Source organism: Penaeus monodon, chromosome 22 (assembly GCF_015228065.2).
Source record: "Penaeus monodon isolate SGIC_2016 chromosome 22, NSTDA_Pmon_1, whole genome shotgun sequence".
Lineage (NCBI taxonomy): Eukaryota > Metazoa > Arthropoda > Malacostraca > Decapoda > Penaeidae > Penaeus > Penaeus monodon.
In genome coordinates, this window is record NC_051407.1 from 21,271,407 (window position 1) to 21,271,925 (window position 519).

Consider the following 519-nt stretch of genomic DNA (forward strand, 5'->3'; position numbering starts at 1 on the left):
TAATATCTAAATATCTAAAAGTTTCAAAATACCTGATTTTTTTTCGGATGAAGAGCAATCTTCCCCCGACGATCCTCTCATCCAACTCCTCTCAAGCAATTCAAATGGAAGTACTGTGTTTAGGAAACAGTGAACTAGCCTCTCCTGTGAATCATACAAATAAACAGCTCATTATTCAATCTTTTACTTAAATCAGCGTAGATAAAATGGGCCACCTATTCCTTTTCTTATTCTTTTTATCAGTTTGCGGACAGATTTACTGTGCAGTGTAACATCTTCAGCTGCATGCTGATATTTTCCTACCAATTCTAGTTGAAGAAAAAACTCTGACTATTAATTATTTTAATGACAAATACATTGGTGTGTGATCTGTCATTTAGCACTTACACTTGTGCAATTTTGTAAGTTAACCAAAAGTTACCAATAAAGAATATCATAACATTTCTTCAAAATATTGAAGTTAACAGTAATAAGCTATCCAGAAATGTACTATACCTATTACTGCTGTCTACATTTTAC

General features: G+C 32.6%; 1 long non-coding RNA gene across 1 annotated transcript in view; it reads right to left on the bottom strand.

The window, feature by feature from the left end:
* Positions 1 to 519, bottom strand: part of LOC119586986 — an 8,137-nt gene that overhangs the window by 1,312 nt on the left and 6,306 nt on the right. Inside the window, exon 2 of the long non-coding RNA XR_005229983.1 lies at positions 33 to 144. This is a non-coding gene — a long non-coding RNA (uncharacterized LOC119586986). The remainder of the gene's footprint in view (positions 1 to 32; positions 145 to 519) is intronic.